Below are 3,188 nucleotides of genomic sequence, written 5' to 3' on the forward strand. Positions count from 1 at the left end.
TGGGTTAGTTTTACTGACAGTGAGGTGGGATTTTATTGTGGCAGTAGCTGAGAGTCATCCCCAGCACGTGAACTGAGCAGATCTTCGTTCAAACATTTGCTGCCGGTCTCGTCGTGTTTTCTTGTTTTCTCTTTTAAAATTTAGGATTTTAAAGCGTTTCTTTAGTTTGTGTAAATGTTGCTGCTTTCGTTTTATTTTACAGTTAATACTTCTTTTTCCTGATGAGAGCATTCTGTAGAGCCCGACCGATATGGAACATTTGGCTATCGTCGATACCGATATTGGGAAGGATCTGCCGATGCCGATAACCGATATGTTGGCTGAAAATGTTTGAGCTTTGTCCCCAAGAATGTAAGTAAAAAGCTACTTTTAAACCTGTTTTAACACTTGAAACGGTCTTTCTAACGTGCGTTCACATATCCTCCACTATTCATCATAAAGTTATCAAGTGTGTCACAAAAATATACATTAAACAAAGAAACGCTCCTCCCTGTTCGTTGTTTCAACAGTTGGTCGCGTACGGTGAAGGTCTAATTACTACTGACCACAGCAGCATTTATTTTTCTTTCCAGAGAAATAAAGATTTCAGACAAACGATGCGTTTCATTGATGACAACAAAGATAACGTTACTAACACTGATATATTGTACCTCTACGTTAGATTTATTGTTCTGGATAAAGTTTTACATGGCAATAGCCTATGCTAGGTTATCTAAATGTTAACTTGCTAATTTGAGAGGCACGTAGCTAACGACAAGCGGGTTGGAGGATTGAAGAGAACTTATTGTTGTTGATTTATTTTTATTTTACAGATCAGTTAAAATAAACTTACCATTATCTGTTCAGCAAAACACCAGACACAATATTGCTCACTGTTTCGTCCGTGCTGAAAATGAAAGTTAAAGTGAACGGCCATGATTCGAAAGTAGTCCTCATGCGCCCTCTGCTGGACACATTGTACAATTACACCTTTTGCAAGTAAGGACACGGCTCATTCACAGCATTTTAGGGGTGTAATTAGAAGTGTTTATGTCGGCGCACAATGGAACAATTATCACTGATAATTATTCCCCCAAACGCCTATATTGGCCTAAAATATCGTCGCTACCGATATATCGGTTGGGTTCTAGTATTTTGGACCTTTGTTATCCTGTAACACCTACATCTTTAATCTTTATTCAGGTCCTAACTAGCGAATGCACAAATTGTAAAGTTTTAAACTAAATAACGTTTTAATTCTTTACGAAAGTATTAAATAACTTTTTCCCAGGATGTCTTTTACGCGATGCTGAAGCTGAGCTCCTGGCTCGTCGTCCTCGGCCCTCATCAGTCTGGGGGCTTCAACAAGCCGGATTTAAACGTTGCCTCGCTCTGTCAGTGAACAAACTTCCCAACAGCTGCATTCTCCATTTGCAGGATTTTATTTATTTTTGTGGAAAAAAAAAAATACCCATAATCTCAGGGATTGCAGACCCCTGAACTGTCTTACTAATGTAAAGTAAAACAACACTTGTAAATGAGTTGTCGAGGCTCAATGTGATTTATCTGTTTAAATAAAGGTTGAATGAATGAATGAAAAAATCAATTTTTTTACCGCTTGAATCCTGCACAAACGTATGAAAGAGACTGTTTATTGTAACTAATGACCTGTCAGGTGAGTCCCTTAAACTCACAGTAGAGTAAGAAGTTTTAGTAAAAGTTCTGACTTCAGGTGTGATTCTGTGTGCCGTTAAACGCAGAGGTTTTGGAAGGAAATCAATCATTTTGTCAACCGCAGCACCACACCTCTCCTTCACACCCCTCCTTGATTGTGTTTAATACAGAAACTAATAAAACGGATATGAGCTTTTGTGACGTTAGGACGTTTTTATCTTTCAAGCCTGAACTGATAAACATAAACATTGCAAGACTTACATTCACTTAATTAAACAAAGAAAATGCTAAACATAACAGCAAAAACGAGTTGTTTACAGGAAAAGCAGATCATTTTAATTTTACGATAGTTTTATTAAATGTTCCTTGTTTTAAGAGTATTAAAAAATGGTTTTAATTGGACAGATTTGAGTTGTGACATTCTAAAACAAAACTTTTAAGGAAGCAGCACCACAGCGACCCCTAAAGGCGCCACGTGGAACGTAGAATCTGAAAAGTATTTCTTTTCAAAATGATGTGCAAGACCTCACGACAAGGTAAAGGTAGATAATAATAATAATGTTTTTGTCTGTGTCCATGTGCCTGTTAGCATAATATATCATAAACCAGTGGACAAATCTTACTGAAACCTTCAGGAAAAGCTGATTAAGCTGATTCAAGATGGCCCCAAGAGCCAGGTGCCACGAAAATACAAAACAAAACCAGCTCTAACTCAGTCAGGTTTACAGATAACGAGCATACGTTTAATGAGGTAGTAGCTGAGAGTCGTTTGAGCGGAGTATTTTCATGGTTTGATAAAAGCGGAAGGGCGACGTGCATTCCTTCAAGGACTTCTGGGCCTTAAATGCGCCTCTTCGTGTCAGAATGAAAGCTGAGCGGCCAACGGAAACAGAAGTTGAAGCTTAAGAGACGTGGCCGGATCATCTCCGGGGAAATCATATCCTTCACCACGTTTCTTTTTTTTTTTTTCTCGCCACCTATAGCTGCCCTTGAGCAAGGTTCCTAATCAGTGGCTCCATCTCATTACCTGTCTGAGTAAACCAGGTCCAGACGTTAGTTTGCCCCACTTCAAGTTTTTTTTTTCTCCTTCGCTGCGTCCCCGGCTCCACTGCTTCACTTTAATTCTCCTCATTATTCGAGCCACAAAGTTCTACTTAAAGATCAATGTGTTTCTCTTCGTAGGATAACCCGAGTGTGATAAGGTCACGCAGCGTGTGCGAGTGTTTTCTGGTTATTTGCTCTTTAATTGTCTGTTGGCTGAGACGGGGCAAAGTGCCGGAGCCAGCAGTGGATCGATCGCAGCGAGTGTGTTTTTCTAAGCTGGACAGCGAGCTGATCACAGGTGATCAGCGTGAAGTGGAATAAAGCCATCACCTAGCTCCAGAAAAACACACCTCTTGCTGTGTTAGACCGGAGAAATAATAGACTAAACTAACATTTATCTGATGGCTTTGGCGTTTTAGAGACAAAATCTTTTAGTTTTTAAGTTTCCGAATCAACCAAATATCTTTATTTATATATATATATATATATAT

Source organism: Nematolebias whitei, chromosome 22 (genome assembly GCF_014905685.2).
Source record: "Nematolebias whitei isolate Nwh7 chromosome 22, NemWhi1, whole genome shotgun sequence".
Classification (NCBI taxonomy): Eukaryota; Metazoa; Chordata; class Actinopteri; order Cyprinodontiformes; family Rivulidae; genus Nematolebias; species Nematolebias whitei.